The 17,761-nt window shown below is 35.8% G+C and overlaps 1 protein-coding gene across 20 annotated transcripts in view; it reads left to right on the top strand.

Moving 5' to 3' along the window:
• zuc (Mitochondrial cardiolipin hydrolase zuc) overlaps positions 1-17,761 on the top strand; it is a 201,918-nt gene that overhangs the window by 160,784 nt on the left and 23,373 nt on the right. Inside the window, exons 5-6 of one of the 20 annotated variants that reach the window (XR_010953212.1) lie at positions 11,024-11,264; positions 11,322-11,762. The exons of 18 other annotated variants lie outside the window; for them this stretch is intronic. The gene's annotated coding sequence lies outside the window, so the exon portion shown is untranslated. Of the gene's footprint in view, positions 1-11,023; positions 11,764-17,761 lie in introns of those variants that run through there. One more of the 20 variants, XM_067785741.1, reaches the window with a different exon arrangement.

Here is a 17,761-nt window from a genome sequence, read left to right as displayed (position 1 = left end):
AAGCGCTCCGATTGTATTTCTGCCATGAAAAGCTCTCAGTGAAAACTCATCTGCCTTGCAGATGCCGTTCGGAGTCGGCACAAAACATGTAGGTCCCGTCCGGCCAATTTGTAGGGAAAAATCAAGAGGAGCACGACGCAAATTGGAAGAGAAGCTCGGCCTTAGATCTCTTCGGAGGTTATCGCGCCTTACATTTATTTTTTATTTTTTTTTATTTTCTCAATATATCGATCCATGCGCCACCTAGCGGAATTTTTTTGATAAAATATTGCTTGTCACCGGGTTCTGACTTACGGCCCAAGTCTCATGTCTCTAGCTCATCGGGAAGTTATTCGAAAATCGATTGCAAGATTCCCCTCGTTTTTCAAGGATTTGTAGTTATCTCACTTAGCGCGCCACCTAGCGGAATTTTGTTTTCTCCAAATTGTATTGTCAGCGGGTCTCGAACAATGTGCTAAGTTACAAATCTCTAATTAACCGGGACTTTGTTAAAAATGGATTGAAAGACTCCCAAATTAAAATTAATTTTCCTAATATCGAGATCCGTGCGCCACCTAGCGGCATTTTTTTTATCAAATGTTGCATTGTCACCGGGTTCTGACGCACGGCCCAAGTTTCAAATCTCTAGCTCACCGGCAAGTTACTCAAAAATCGATCGTAAGATTCCCCCCGTTTTTCAGGGATTTGTAGTATCTCAATTAGCATGCCACCTAGCGGAACTTTGTTTTATATAAATTGTATTGTCACCGGGTCAAGAACTATGTGCTAAGTTACAAGTCTCTAGGTAACCGGGAAGTTCGTTAAAAATGGATTGAAAAATTTCCAAATTACAATTAATTTTCCTGATATCTCGATCCATGCGTCACCTAGCGGAATTTTTTTCGCAAAATATTGCATTGTCACCGAGTTCTGACTAACGGCTTAAGTTTCATATCGCCAGCTCACCGGGAAGTTACTCAAAAATCGATTAAAAAATAAATAAATAAATGTAAGGCGCGATAACCTCTTCCAATTTGCGTCGTGCTCCTCTTCATTTTCCCTACAAATCGGCCGGACGGGACCTACATGTTTTATGCCGACTCCGAACGGCATCTGCAAGGCAGATGAGTTTTCACTGAGAGCTTTTACACCCGGAGCGCTTGCCAAACACTGCAGAGAGGCGACCCCGCTTAGAAAAATTTTCTTCTAATTGAAAAACCTTATTTCTAAAATTTTGATGTTGCTTTGCCCGGGGTGTGAACCAGGGCATACGGTGTGGTAGGCGGAGCACGCTACCATCACACCACGGTGGCCGCCAAAAATCGATTGCATTACTCAAAATCGACTGCGTTTTTTCAGGAATTTTCGGGGATTTTCGTTTATCTCGATTCGTCTGCCACCTGGTGGCATTTTGTTTTCCACGAATTGTAGTGCCATCGACTCGCAAACTATGTGCCAAGTTTCAAGTCTCTGGATCACCGAGAAGTTAGTAAAAGTCGATCGTAAAATTTTCATTTTAAAATTAATTTTCTGTATATCTCGATCCGTGCGCCACCTAGCGGATTTTTTTCACTTGCATTGTAATGTCTCTCATATCTGAACTATGTTCTAAGTATCAAGTGTCTAGATCAACGGAAAGTTACCGAAAAAGACTTCCGTGGGTCAAAAATTCGTATGGAAATGAGGGGACAAACATGAAAGCGACTCAATATAAAGGTATAAAAAAATGCTTTCTTTCTCATCTTTCGTTCGTCCGTGGTTTATATATTTTTATACAATAAAATATATACACATGTCTTTCGGTAAATATATATGTATACAGTCAAGCACCATCTTGACTGTTAGCTTTTTCATACCTTTTCTTTTTTATTTGACTCCATATGCTTATCATTTTGTGTGCGACTCACTGTTTATATTACTCCATATTTTATTCGTGAATATAAAAAGAGTAATATGCTTAAGTTTGCGATCTGTGGTGGCCTGTCTTCAGACGTATTATAATTTGCCAATCGGTTGATCTTTTGAGGTCCCTTAAGCTAGCCCAACCTTTCCAGCCCAAGCAAAAAATGAGACTGTACTAAATTGCACAATATTTAATGCTAATTGAATACGGGTTACATAAATTTATTACACTTGTTTTTTAAAAAATGAAAACGTATTTAATTGGAGTATATTTAATGCTAGCTTAAACTTAAGCTAGCCCAACCCTCGATATTTTAAAAAAAAAACAAGTGAAATAAATTTATTTAACGCGTATAAATTAGCATTAAATATTGTGCAATTTAGTACGGTCTCGTTTTTTGATTTGGCTGGAAAGGTTGGGGTAGCTTAAGAGACCTGATCTTTTGAGACGTATAGATATATATTTGAATGCATAATGTTTGGAATTTTGTGTCTATTCGAGTAAGTTATATATTTTTTGTTTTATGTATGTGAATGTACATATGTATGTTTTACTTATTGACATAATAAAATTTATTCTGGTTGGCATATCGTCATTTACAAACTATCATTGATTTATGCGTCAACTTCATTTAATATTCATCAATGAGTAGAAGGTATTGTTTGGGTTGATATGCAGATTTTTCTTTGATTATGTCAGCGACGGCTGATTTTCATTTCCCTCTGTGCATATACAAACATGCAGATATTGAGTATGAGAAACCCATAAAAATGTTTTATAGTCCTTTCTTGTTGCCATTAGTGGAATTGCTGCCGCTAAGTGTGAATTGCTCCATAAGAATACATGCAAAGAGTATTTTGCCGCGTAGCGCAGTGCAGCTCAGTGTGTCTTTATACAATCACAAAAAAATTTGTAGGCTGCCTTTTTTTGACTTCCAGTTCAAAACTCATTGCGAGCATATTGTACTAGCAATATAGGAGTATTATATAAATAGATATATGATAGTGGACATGCAAACAAATACATATACATATATGTATATGTAATAAGGTAAGGTGGGGACCTTTGTGGATAAGACAAGTGTGATATCTTCAGCACAGTTACTATCGTGATCTCATCCTGCATCTCTTTCTAAAACCCCCTAAAGATAGCAGACCGTATGCGCCGCCATATTGAACATCCTGCTAAAACGCTAAAAAGTATTTTTCTTGAGCATCAGGCAGGCAGTTCACGGTTAAGATATCACATTGTTTTGTTCACAATGGTGGAAACTCTGCGTGACAAACCGACTTAAAAATATTTTTATAGAAATACGTCGTAAAATGCATTTTGTTTAGTACCAATATTGGCATATATCATACAGTTTTGTTAAAATTTAATTAGCTGGCAACCTTGTATAAACATCATCAGTGGTAGCACCTACATATATACAAGGTCTTACAAAATTAAACGCTATCAGTGTATCAAATTTCATTAAAATCGGTTTAGCCTTTTTCGAGATAGTTAAGTTAGGTTGAACAGGCCGGTCCGACGGGCCTCTTATATACTGAATTTATGCTAAGTATTACTAAAAGCTTGCTGTAAACTGAAAAGTTCTATTAATTGACATTACCAATGTTTTAGAATAGCTCTGTCCTCTCTGCTTAAATTAATGAGTTTTGTTGATTCTTTGTTTGATGGGGGTTTATAAGATTCGGTCGGCATTTGTCCTATGCATTCAATACAGTGTTATCTAAAACTGTTTTATTTCCCAGTTAATCGTCGTTTCCCTTACACGTGCTTTGGTGAGAAAGCTGCTTTAGCACGTTGTTTGGCATGGTGGTCTACATGTTCATTACCATCAAGGCTCCCATACCCTTTGTAACAAAATCTTGTTTTTGGCTCCGAAATCATGCGGGATTTTAATGCATCACCTACTACCCCAAAGGAGGTTATGTAAGACTTCAAGGCCGCCATAGTGTCGATTTATATTTTCGTAGACATTCTCTATTACACACTTTTGTTGCATACCATTGTTATCGATTACTTTAAGCTCGGCCCAATGATACCAGTTCCAGTGGTACTTGGTTGCGATATAGGATTGTCTATGAATTTTTTTGAATATTCAGAGAAGTCTAAGGAATATATTTCCATTAAGTACAACATCAATGAATAATCTGTGGTTTGTGTTCTTTGTAGTCTTTGTGTAGGAAGAGAATTATTATCCCAGTTAGTTTCAATATATGTCGTTTTAATAAGAAACCAAACGTAGAATTATTACCAAATAATAAATTTTGGTGCATCTAAATCAATTCTCAAATACGAAATCGATTTCAATCATTTATCATTGTCTCTTATTACAATGTATATGAATTGAAAAATAATCGACCCACTTGAAGTTAGGATGTTTTAAATCCCTTTGTCTCAATCTCTCATGCTTGCATTGGAGGCCTTTTACTTGTTGCGCATTTACCAACAGCAACGTCACTTGTGTCTCTCCTAACATTTGAGGTTATCGTAGGAGAATCATTAGGTACATAAGAGTGATAAGTGTTTTTTATCTCAGTATATTTTATTGCTCTATCTCTTTCAGTGCCATACTAAATGAATATAAGGGTGGTTGTATGAAATTTTGAATTGTATGCCTATCTAAGCACTTTTCCGCGACATAAAATTCTGAAAAATAATAATGATAATAACACATGCATAACGTAACTAAAACTATGCAAGTCAACTTCAAAAATGTTTTCGAAACATTTCGAAAATTCGAGAGGTTAGGTTAGGTTGAACCGGCCGGTCCATATGGACCACACATAGACTGAATAAGTCCGTAGTGTTACCAGAAGTTTGTTTTAACGACCAAACTGAAAAACCCTATCAAAAACCAGGACCTTGTTATAAAATAACCCCGTCTTCTTGGCAAATACTAGAAGCTTCCTAGGACTTAAGCCACTTGCTGTTTCTAGATCTGACAGCTGTATAACTCCTAATAGCTGGAGTCTTAGCTTGGCAAGCGCAGAGCACGAGCACAGAACGTGATCGATCTTTTCCTCCTCCAGACCGCACTTCCTACATCTGCTATCACTGACCAAGCCTAATTTAAAGGCATGTGACGCCACAGGGCAGTGTCCAGTCAGAATACCCGTCATGAGTCTACAGTCCTTTCTTTTTAATGATATAAGCAACTTTGTTAGTCTAAGGTTGTAAGACCTACACATAATCTTCGACACTTTACAGCCCCGCGCTTGAACCCACGCCTTTCCTGCTTGGTCGATCATGTGCACCTCTCGGCTTCGCTTAATTTCGCCCAGTCTAATTGGGACGTCTACGGAGCAAGCTTCAAGGGATGCGCCCGTTTTAGCTAATTCATCCGCTTTTTCATTGCCATCTATTCCCATATGCACTGGGACCCAATATAGATGTATGCTTCTCCCTGTCCCGATTCTCTCCAGGGACTGCTTACACTCTAACACGCATTTAGATGCTGTGCTATGCGAGATTATTGCCTTAATTGCTGCTTGACTGTCAATATAAAAGTTAACACGATTGCAGCTTGGGCTATTTTCTTCCAGGGTTTCCGCTTGGAAAACGCTACAGTAATCCGGCAGCCTGTAGGATCTGTTTATTTCCGGATCAGCACAGTATACCCCAGACCCTACTCTTTCCACTACTTTGGAACCATCTGTGTACACATGTATCGCCTCGTCCGTCATTTGAGCACCCTTGCGCCAACCGTCCACCTCTATTATGGCCTTAAGATCGCCCTCGAAGCGCAGATAGGGAATAAGGTAGTCTGTTTATCTTGTGATTGATGACGCTATACTACTATGGCCGTATGGTCGGCGCTCAAGCTGCCCCGAGGCACCGAGCCTGGTTGCAGTTGTTAACGCTATGTTCTTTGCTACCAGGTCTACAGGTGGAATGTGCAGAATGGCATACAGTGCAGCTGTCGGGGTTGTTTTCAGGGCTCCCGTAATGCTAAGCATTGATAGTCTGCATAGCCCTCTAATTTTTTGAGGTAGGTTGCTTTTTGTGTGGCTTTCCACCAAACAAGAGCTCCATAGTATAGGATAGGGCTTACAATCGCTGTAAAAACCCAATCAGAAAGAGAGGGCGACAAGCCCCACGTACACCCCAGGTTTATTTTTTACTAGTGTACCTTGCTGACGTTGTCCTTGCCGAAAATTGGTTTGTCTTCACTTAAAAAGAAGTCCTTCCCTTCTTGCTTTCACGCTAGCTGTCTTTCTAAATTTCCTTCATTTATCGTTCTTATTCCCGACCTTCCCTTATTCTAGTTATCTTCATAAGCTTATCATTCTTCTCCTCCCTCGCATTCTCTATCCCACTACCTCTATCACTCTCACTCCCTCTCTCACGTTTGCTCTCACTACCACTCCAACTCTCTCTCCCACATTAACTTCCATCGCCACTCCCACAGCCAATCTCACTCCATACCCCTTAATAGTCTCTAACCCTAATACATTCATAATACAGCGGGTGCTAGGAATAACTATCAACTTTACCGAAAGTGGACGCTTTTCATGCTGACAAGTCAACGAAAAAACGTTATGAAAAAACTACTCAAATTAAAATGCAGCATATGTTTTTTTGTGTTTTTGTTCTAGCTATACGCATTTCTCAGTAAGTACTTAATGACTATGAAACATATCCCTTATGCAGTCAAGTGCTCAAGCGTGTATTTTTTGTTATTTTTAGAGATAGGCGGATGAAAGTGATGACAAAAAACAAGCAATAAGTTTTTTTTCCTTGTAAGTATGAGCACTAAAATCACCAAAAAAATCAGCCAATATTCTTTTTTGCTTACTATATATGTTGAGATTACACTGCTTCGCTCGACTCGTTTGATGTTTTTTATGACCAAAGCGAAGCTAAAGATATATTGATTCTCGATTAATCATAATTCAGTTCTAATGTCAGAACCACTTGGGTGAGAAAAACGTTTAAAAGTAAGCAATGTTGCTCAAAGAAAGAAATAAGAAAAAAAAAAAACAAAAAAAAAAACGCAAATTTATCTAATTAAACTACAGCACTTTTAACAGAGGAAAAATAAGCCTAAGATAGAGTTTCATAGTTGAAAGCCGAAAAGATAATTTTTTTTTCGATCCAATTTCGAAACATAGGAAATAGAAAACACCTTAAAAATGCCCTGTTGTCTTAAGCCCCGAAAATTAATATTGACGTTGGCAGGAAGGCTTAAACCTTTGCTTATGTGCTACACGTCAACTTTAATTTTTTTCTTAAAACATCCGCAACTCGGAGGCATTTTTGGTATAATCAGGGTTAGTGATGTGATTTCATCAAAGGACTATATACATTGGTTAGGTGCCAACTGTAATCAAAAATATTTTTATTGTAAAACTATGTGAAATACCTTTTATTTGATACCCATATTTGCAAATTTTACTTTTTTACTTTAAATAGGTGGCAACCATGTAAAAAAAAACCTAGATAGCAATAAATAAGAGAGCTTAAATTATAACGCAAAATATATATACAAGATGGATCAAGTCGTTTTCGTTGGACAAGGGAATAAAGTATAATTAGGATAGATGGTAACCCTAAGTGGCAATCCGGCTTGCAAATATATCTTTTGCTAAATGTTCCGGTGATAGTCATGGAAGTTCTCCCTAAAACATTCCCAAAATTACTCTGAAAACAATCACATAATCGTTGTACCGAAATCATGCGAAGATAAACGCAAAATGATTCTGAAAACGATGACTAAATTAATATGACTAGAGTTCGCCCAGTGGTTGAAATTCAACCACATAAGCAGTTAAAATAATAAAATAATTAATAAAATTTTTATTGTTCGTACTTAACGATATTTACCTAGTAAGAAGAAGAGTTATTTAAAAACGTTAAAATTTTTATTAATATTAATATATTGCTAAATTTAGCAATTTCAATACTAAAGTAAAAGTAATTTGTCATTTTAATATAATAATAGGAACATTCGATGGGTAATATAATGAATAAGTAAGCTCAAAATAGGGAAATTTTATATTGCTCTGGCAGGAAGGGTATGATTTAATCCATCTGCTTCTCGTAAACAGAAGGTAGGAAAAGGAAAGGTAGGGAAACGAAAGGAAAGGATAGGAAAGGAAAGGAAAGGAAAGGAAAGGAAAGGAAAGGAAAGGAAAGGAAAGGAAAAGAAAGGAAAGGAAAGGAAAGGAAAGGAAAGGAAAGGAAAGGAAAGGAAGGAAAATCAATGGAAGGGAAATGAAAATAAAAGAAATGAAAGAAAAGAAAAGTAGAGGAATGGAAAGGAAAGGCAAGGAAAGGAAAGTAAAGGAAAGGAAAGGAAAAGAAAGGAAGGAAAGGAAAGGAAGGAATATGAATGGAAGAGAAATGAAAGTAAAAGAAAGGAAATAAAAAGAAAATTAAAAGAAAGGAAAGGAAAGGAAAATAAAGAAAAGGAAAGGAAGGGAAAGGAAAGGAAAGTAAAGGAAAGGAAAGCAAAGCAAAAGACAGGAAAGGAAAGAAAAGGAAAGGAAAGAAATGGAGAGGAAAGGAAAGGAAAGTAAAGGAAAGGAAAGCAAAGGACAGGAAAGGAAAGAAAAGGAAAGGAAAGAAATGGAAAGGAAACGAAAGGAAAGGAAAGGAAAGGAAAAGAAAGGAAAAAGAAAAGTAGAGCAATGGAAAGGAAAGGATAACAGTGCAGCTCAAAATTTCCTATCAATAAATATATATTTTGTATACCTTAAAATTATAGTTTAGCAGAAAACGGTTGCACATTTTTTCATCTTGTCTATTTATATATAAGATAATAGGAACATTCGATGGGTAATATAATGAATAAGTAAGCTCAAAATAGGGAAATTTTATATTGCTCTGGCAGAAAGGGTATGATTTAATCAACCTGCTTCTCGTAAACAAAAGTTAGGAAAAAGAAAGGTAGGGAAAGGAAAGGAAAAAAAGGAAAGGAAAGGGAAGGAACGGAAAGGAAGGAAAATCCGTGGAAGGGAAATGAAAGAAAAGAAAAGTATAGGAATGGAAAGGAAAGCCAAGGAAATGAAAGTAAAGGAAAGGAAAGAAAGGAAAGGAAAAGAAAGGAAGGAAGGGAAAGGAAGGAATATGAATGGAAGAGAAATGAAAGTAAAGGAAAGGAAATGAAAAGAAAATTAAAAGAAAGGAAAGGAAAATAAAGAAAAGGAAAGTAAAGGAAAGGAAAGGAAAGCAACGCAAAGCAAAGGACAGGAAAGGAAAGAAAAGGAAAGGAAAGAAATGAAAAGGAAAGGAAAGTAAAGGAAAGGAAAGGAAAGGAAAGCAAAGGACAGGAAAGGAAAGAAAAGGAAAGGACTATGAATGGAAGAGAAATGAAAGTAAAGGAAAGGAAAAGAAAGGAAGGAAAGGAAAGGAAGGACTATGAATGGAAGAGAAATGAAAGTAAAGGAAAGGAAATAAAAAGAAAATTAAAAGAAAGGAAACGAAAATAAAGAACAGGAAAGGAAAGGACAAGAAAGGAATGGAATGGAAAGGAAAGGAAAGAAAATTAAATAAAAGGAATGGAAATGAAAAGAATAGAAAGGAAGGAAAGGAAAGAAAAGAAAAGGAAAGGAATGGAAAGGAAAGCAAAGAAAAGAAAACAAAGTAAAGGAAAATAAAAGAACAGAATGGAAAAGAAAGGAAAGCAAAGGAAAGAAAAGAAATAGACTTGATGCATGATCAGCTATGTATTTTTGTTTAATTTTTATTGTGTACAAAGCAACTCCACGGCCATGCTCACGATTCAGCATAGTACACAAAAAGCAAGTACACACACATCGTGTCGATAGTATGAATAAGTACATGTGTAGTGGTGTTACTTATGTTAAATTTTTTATATTAAAATGATTTCTCAAATTTTTTTATTTATGGATAACAGTGCAGCTCAAAATTTCATATCAATACATATATAATTTGTATACCTTAGAATTATAGTTTAGCAGAAAACGGTTCCACATTTTTTCATCTTGTCTATTTATATATAAGATATAACACTGAATTTGTCAGTAAAATATTCCGAATTGATCTGAACAATTTCAGGAAATTTTGCGGTGCTGGTCCCGAAAGGATGGGTAAATGATTATCAAAGCAATTCTTAATTCGTCTGGAATTAGTCCCGAAATATTCCGAAAACAATCCTCTACTTAATTTAAAAAAATGCCAAAACGATCCGAATATAGCTTCGAAATGATTCCGAACACAGTCCCAAAACTGTACCAAAATTATCCCTAAAGCCATCCCGAAATGATCATTCCGACATGCCCTTGATCCACTCTAGAGAATTTCCCGCATTGATCCGCTGGAATTATTCGGAGCTGACCCGGGAAGGATCCGAAGAGTCGGGAAATTATCATGAAAACAATGCCATTTTTATCTGAAACAATGCACATTTATCTGAAGCTAGTTTCGAAATATTCAAAAAAAAATTCCCAAATTTAAAAAGAACTGATTCTAAATGGTTCGCAACACTATCTCAAAACTGTTTTGAAATGATCCCCAAAACAGTACCAATTGATCGAAAAATTATCACAAAAACAATCTTGAAGATAACTGGGGATGTTCCCGAAATAATCGCAAAAACAATTCCGATATATTTATTTATTTCAATAAGTCAGTGGACTTCAATCCTTACAGACTATGATACAATCGAAAATTAAGATATAATTATTTGAAAAATAATACATGTTACTTTTAATATTAATATTTAAAATATTTAACAGTTTCGCTTTTGGAACAGAAAAGTCTAGAGTTACAACAGTACTGATAGAGTTGAACTCACGGAGAGCACGAGCAATGGGAGCATTACTGGAATAGTAGGTTTTAAAATTGTCACAATAAAATGGATAAAAGCTACGAAGACACCTCCGAGGGCTTCAAGTTTCAACGAATAAAATAATGAAATGTTACATTTCCTAAAGGCAATACGTCCCAGCGCGCGCTCTTGCTCTTCCCAGAGGCATGGTGCTCCTGCAGGCTATTACTTAACTGTGTGTCAAATTTCATCCCAGCCCGTCCAGAATTCTGACGTGATTAAGTCACAAAGACAGGGGCTTGACATCTAAAAATCTCCATATAAAAACATTCACATTTTTAATTTTAAATATGTTTTATATTTTTTTCTTAAATGTTTTCTTTCCTTTGTTTTCCCCATAGCCTAAAATTAAGATGTTAAACAAAGTGAATACTTTATTACGAACAAAAGCAATATTCTTCAACATCGAAGGGAAAAGTTTAATATGTATTGCTGACATATTTGATGCGTAGCCAAAATAGGAATTTAAAAGCTTGAGGTCATTTAAAAGACAGGAAAATAATTGCATTCAGAAACAAAGAAGTTATGGAAGAAAAACAGTAACCATGAAAGGGGCACCACAATTCAAATTTTATTTAACCTGTAGGTAGATCGTGCGACAATTCACCTTCCATTCCTTAAACCTAAATGCCTTGCAAGGGCACATATTCTTCTTCTATTTTTCAGACTAACAAAAGGATATGTAGACCTGACTAATATAGCAATGAAGAAATCGAAGTTTCTGTAAGCCTTTTGGAATAACATAAAATAAATGATTGATAAAAGAAAAGTTGATGCCAGTCGGAGCACAACACCTAAATCAATCATTGGGCCACTTGAGGGCAGTGCGCTGCCGCTACGTCCAATTATAATAACTATTATTTTCATAAAGGCTTAAGACCGAGTGGAAGTTACATATGTAGATGCGTTCCTATAGTATAAAAATAGTAAGCAATGAATATTATTTCTTATGGTAAATTTCTAGCAACGTTTCAGGCTTGTGAAATATATGAAAGCAGAAATTGCCTCAGGCCTAGCATAACATGAGAAATTTGAATGAGTATTGCGGGTTCGAATCGAGCTCAAGGCCTAACAATAATTTTTTATCACTATTATTGTTATGATAAATTTTTTCTTAATTGAAAGAAATTTTTTTTTAAATTAGAATAGAAGAAAGAAAAAATTTAGACAACTGCCAAAGCTCGTTGTATAGATCCATTTCGGGAACTGCTAAATTCCTTCATCGGCAACGTTTAGGCGCCGCTGCTATAACCATTCAGCCATCACAGCGGTTTTTTGTTTGGCTTCATTAATCCTACTTCTATTCTGGTTCGTGCCAATTGATATTCACAACATTGCGACATCTGTTGCAGAATGGCTGTGAAAATTGGACTTGTTTGTTGGCAATGCTGCCATAGTGTCATATTTTATTGACACTTTTCCCCCGTGCTCTGGGATGTATTAACAATTTTTGTTGTTATATCGGCCTACTGATTTTAAGATCGCGGGTTCGAATCGAGCTCAAGGCCTAACAATAATTTTTTATCATTATTATTGTTATGATAAATTTTTTCTTAATTGAAAAATTTTTTTTTTTTTTTTTAAATTAGAATAGAAGAAAGAAAAAATTTAGACAACTGCCAAAGCTCGTTGTATAGATCCATTTCGGGAACTGCTAAATTCCTTCATCGGCAACGTTTAGGCGCCGCTGCTATAACCATTCAGCCATCACAGCGGTTTTTTGTTTGTCTTCATTAATCCTACTTCTATTCTGGTTCGTGCCAATTGATATTCACAACACTGCGACATCTGTTGCAAAATGGCTGTGAAAATTGGACTTGTTTGTTGGCAATGCTGCCATAGTGTCATATTTTATTGACACTTTTCCCCCGTGCTCTGGGATGTATTAACAATTTTTGTTGTTATATCGGCCTACTGATTTTAAGATCGCGGGTTCGAATCGAGCTCAAGGCCTAACAATAATTTTTTATCATTATTATTGTTATGATAAATTTTTTCTTAATTGAAAAAATTTTTTTTTTAAATTAGAATAGAAGAAAGAAAAAATTAGGCAACTGCCAAAGCTCGTTGTATAGATCCATTTCGGGAACTGCTAAATTCCTTCATCGGCAACGTTTAGGCGCCGCTGCTATAACCATTCAGCCATCACAGCGGTTTTTTGTTTGTCTTCATTAATCCTACTTCTATTCTGGTTCGTGCCAATTGATATTCACAACACTGCGACATCTGTTGCAGAATGGCTGTGAAAATTGGACTTGTTTGTTGGCAATGCTGCCATAGTGTCATATTTTATTGACACTTTTCCCCCGTGCTCTGGGATGTATTAACAATTTTTGTTGTTATATCGGCCTACTGATTTTAAGATCGCGGGTTCGAATCGAGCTCAAGGCCTAACAATAATTTTTTATCATTATTATTGTTATGATAAATTTTTTCTTAATTGAAAAAAATTTTTTTTTAAATTAGAATAGAAGAAAGAAAAAATTTAGACAACTGCCAAAGCTCGTTGTATAGATCCATTTCGGGAACTGCTAAATTCCTTCATCGGCAACGTTTAGGCGCCGCTGCTATAACCATTCAGCCATCACAGCGGTTTTTTGTTTGTCTTCATTAATCCTACTTCTATTCTGGTTCGTGCCAATTGATATTCACAACACTGCGACATCTGTTGCAGAATGGCTGTGAAAATTGGACTTGTTTGTTGGCAATGCTGCCATAGTGTCATATTTTATTGACACTTTTCCCCCGTGCTCTGGGATGTATTAACAATTTTTGTTGTTATATCGGCCTACTGATTTTAAGATCGCGGGTTCGAATCGAGCTCAAGGCCTAACAATAATTTTTTATCATTATTATTGTTATGATAAATTTTTTCTTAATTGAAAAATTTTTTTTTTTAAATTAGAATAGAAGAAAGAAAAAATTTAGACAACTGCCAAAGCTCGTTGTATAGATCCATTTCGGGAACTGCTAAATTCCTTCATCGGCAACGTTTAGGCGCCGCTGCTATAACCATTCAGCCATCACAGCGGTTTTTTGTTTGTCTTCATTAATCCTACTTCTATTCTGGTTCGTGCCAATTGATATTCACAACACTGCGACATCTGTTGCAGAATGGCTGTGAAAATTGGACTTGTTTGTTGGCAATGCTGCCATAGTGTCATATTTTATTGACACTTTTCCCCCGTGCTCTGGGATGTATTAACAATTTTTGTTGTTATATCGGCCTACTGATTTTAAGATCGCGGGTTCGAATCGAGCTCAAGGCCTAACAATAATTTTTTATCATTATTATTGTTATGATAAATTTTTTCTTAATTGAAAAATTTTTTTTTTAAATTAGAATAGAAGAAAGAAAAAATTTAGACAACTGCCAAAGCTCGTTGTATAGATCCATTTCGGGAACTGCTAAATTCCTTCATCGGCAACGTTTAGGCGCCGCTGCTATAACCATTCAGCCATCACAGCGGTTTTTTGTTTGTCTTCATTAATCCTACTTCTATTCTGGTTCGTGCCAATTGATATTCACAACACTGCGACATCTGTTGCAGAATGGCTGTGAAAATTGGACTTGTTTGTTGGCAATAGAAGTAGGATTAATGAAGACAAACAAAAAACCGCTGTGATGGCTGAATGGTTATAGCAGCGGCGCCTAAACGTTGCCGATGAAGGAATTTAGCAGTTCCCGAAATGGATCTATACAACGAGCTTTGGCAGTTGTCTAAATTTTTTCTTTCTTCTATTCTAATTTAAAAAAAAAATTTGTTTCAATTAAGAAAAAATTTATCATAACAATAATAATGATAAAAAATTATTGTTAGGCCTTGAGCTCGATTCGAACCCGCGATCTTAAAATCAGTAGGCCGATATAACAACAAAAATTGTTAATACATCCCAGAGCACGGGGGAAAAGTGTCAATAAAATATGACACTATGGCAGCATTGCCAACAAACAAGTCCAATTTTCACAGCCATTCTGCAACAGATGTCGCAGTGTTGTGAATATCAATTGGCACGAACCAGAATAGAAGTAGGATTAATGAAGACAAACAAAAAACCGCTGTGATGGCTGAATGGTTATAGCAGCGGCGCCTAAACGTTGCCGATGAAGGAATTTAGCAGTTCCCGAAATGGATCTATACAACGGAGCTTTGGCAGTTGTCTAAATTTTTTCTTTCTTCTATTCTAATTTAAAAAAAAAATTTTTTCAATTAAGAAAAAATTTATCATAACAATAATAATGATAAAAAATTATTGTTAGGCCTTGAGCTCGATTCGAACCCGCGATTTTAAAATCAGTAGGCCGATATAACAACAAAAATTGTTAATACATCCCAGAGCACGGGGGAAAAGTGTCAATAAAATATGACACTATGGCAGCATTGCCAACAAACAAGTCCAATTTTCACAGCCATTCTGCAACAGATGTCGCAGTGTTGTGAATATCAATTGGCACGAACCAGAATAGAAGTAGGATTAATGAAGACAAACAAAAAACCGCTGTGATGGCTGAATGGTTATAGCAGCGGCGCCTAAACGTTGCCGATGAAGGAATTTAGCAGTTCCCGAAATGGATCTATACAACGAGCTTTGGCAGTTGTCTAAATTTTTTCTTTCTTCTATTCTAATTAAAAAAAAAAATTTTATCAATTAAGAAAAAATTTATCATAACAATAATAATGATAAAAAATTATTGTTAGGCCTTGAGCTCGATTCGAACCCGCGATCTTAAAATCAGTAGGCCGATATAACAACAAAAATTGAATGAGTATTATTTAATAGCAGTTATATTGGAAACAATCGTTTTATAGCCCAGAAATTTAATTATTCTGGCCTTCTCAAACCTGTATTAAGATCTGTCGTATATCTCTTTTTAGTGTTGGTGGTTCCACCAGGATAACTTAAAACTATTTTTGAACGATTTTTCGACATTCCTTGTCAGGTTTTGTTGGCAGGTATGACGGGAAAAAAAGGATCTACCACAGACCTTAAGATAGCCGCCGTTGAGAAGAAGCCATAATGTTTAAATTCTTGGACCTCAAGCTAATTTTTGTTACCATAATAGCAAAAGTTATCCTTCAACCTCTTTTTGATGATGTCTACGCTTGGAAGCACAGAGATCAAGAAAAATACGAGCACGAACACCAAATTCACCGATGACTCTAGATTTATTAATCATGAACAGCTAATTCAGGATAGTGTGTTGATTTCGACACTTACGTGCGATTTGAAGACTAATTTGGGATAATTTTGAGATATTTTTGGGGTCCATTTTGTTACTATCTCTGTATCATTTGGGGACTATCTTGAGATTGTTTCGGAACAACTTTGCAATTGTTTCCACTAATATTTTGGCATCATATTGAGGCTCTCTCCTGATCATTTCGTTATACTTTTTGACTTGTTTCGGGACTATCTGAGGATTATTTCCTGATGATTTTCGTACTGTTTTTAACATCAAATCAGGATCACTGCGAAATTCTTTTTGAAATCACTTCAAAGAAATGTCGGCAGACATTTTTTTAACTATCTCCGGATTATTTACGTATTGAATCAGGATAATTTAGGGACTAATTTAGGAACGTCTCGGATGAAATTTCGAAATCATTTCGGTACCATCCATAGTTCATTTTTGGATTATCTCAGGCTTGTTATGAGGATCATATCGGATTAAACTTAATGAAAGTACCTAACAACTAAATGTTCATTAAATCGCAGAACTACAGAACTTTCATTTATAATCCCGTTACTAGCTATCAAGACCATAAAACCCATATACTTTTAATGACGAACAGTTCCCAAACTCCCATGTAAACATAAACAAAGTCATGAAAAACAAGTAAGTTCGGGTGTAACCGAACATTACATACTCAGTTGAGAGCTGTGGAGACAAAGTAAGGGAAAATCACCATGTTGTAAAAAGAACCTAGGGTAATCCTGAAATGTGTTTGTATGACATGTGTATCAAATGGAAGGTATTAAAGAGTATTTTAAGAGGAAGTGGGCCATAGTTCTATAGATGGACGCCATTTAGGGATATCGCCATAAAGGTGGACCAGGCCTGACTCTAGAATTTGTTTGTACGATATGGGTATCAAATTAAAGGTATTAATGAGGGTTTTAAAAGGGAGTGGCCCTTAGTTGTATATGTGAAGGCGTTTTCGAGATATCGTCCAAAATGTGGACCAGGGTAATCCAGAACATCATCTGTCGGGTACCGCTAATTTATTTATATATGTAATACCACGAACAGTATTCCTTCCAAGATTCCAAGGGCTTTTGATTTCGCCTGCAAAACTTTTTCATTTTCTTCTACTTATTATGGTAGGTGTCACACCCATTTTACCAAGTTTTTTTCTAAAGTTATATTTTGCGTCAATAGACCAATACAATTACCATGTTTCATCCCTTTTTTGTATTTGGTATATAATTATGACATTTTTTTCATTTTTCGTAATTTTCGATATCGAAAAAGTGGGCGTGGTCATAGTCGGATTTCGGCCATTTTTTACACCAATACAAAGTGAGTTGAGATAAGTACGTGAACTGAGTTTATTAAAGATATATCGATTTTTGCTCAAGTTATCGTGTTAACGGCCGAGCGGAAGGACAGACGGTCGACTGTGTATAAAAACTGGGCGTGGCTTCAACCGATTTCGCCCTTTTTCACAGAAAACAGTTATCGTCCTAGAATCTAAGCCTCTACCAAATTTCACAAGGATTGGTCAATTTTTGTTCGACTTATGGCATTAAAAGTATCCTAGACAAATTAAATGAAAAAGGGCGGAGCCACGCCCATTTTGAAATTTTCTTTTATTTTTGTATTTTTTTGCAACATATCATTATCTACTGGAGTTGAATGTTGACATAATTTACTTATATACTGTAAAGATATTAACTTTTCTTTTAAAATTTGAATTAAAAAAAATTTTTTTTATAAAGTGGGCGTGGTCGTTCTCCGATTTTGCTAATTTTTATTAAGCAGACATATAGTAATAAGAGTAACGTTCCTGCCAAATTTCATCATGATATCTTCAACGACTGCCAAATTACAGCTTGCAAAACTTCTAAATTACCTT

This window comes from Eurosta solidaginis, chromosome 4 (assembly GCF_040869045.1).
Source record: "Eurosta solidaginis isolate ZX-2024a chromosome 4, ASM4086904v1, whole genome shotgun sequence".
Classification (NCBI taxonomy): domain Eukaryota; kingdom Metazoa; phylum Arthropoda; class Insecta; order Diptera; family Tephritidae; genus Eurosta; species Eurosta solidaginis.
The sequence above is the reverse complement of the archived record's forward strand: the minus strand, read 5'-3'. Positions and strand labels throughout refer to the sequence as shown.